Source organism: Alligator sinensis, unplaced genomic scaffold, assembly GCF_000455745.1.
Source record: "Alligator sinensis unplaced genomic scaffold, ASM45574v1 scaffold469_1, whole genome shotgun sequence".
In the NCBI taxonomy this organism is placed as follows: domain Eukaryota; kingdom Metazoa; phylum Chordata; order Crocodylia; family Alligatoridae; genus Alligator; species Alligator sinensis.
The window spans coordinates 3591574-3591880 of record NW_005841934.1 but is presented as its reverse complement, the minus strand read 5'-3'; positions in this window follow the sequence as shown (position 1 = coordinate 3591880).

Here is a 307-nt window from a genome sequence, read left to right as displayed (position 1 = left end):
TAAATACGTAACCACTGACAGATGAGTTCATTTTTGGTTAACCACTCGCAGGCATGCAGCAGAGGAATAAAAACCATAAAAGGAGATTAAAAAACTGACTCTTCTTCTTTTTCAAACTATAAATGGTATGATGATACAATACATTTTAGTAAATCGAGAGAGCAGTCAGTGAAATTAAACGGCAAGTGATTTCAAACTGGAATGAAGTTGTTATTGCTTAAATGATTAATATTAAGTTTGGCCCTTAATATACATTGTCATATTTGAAATTTAATTCAGGATATTTTTAACTGTTGGTCAGAACTTA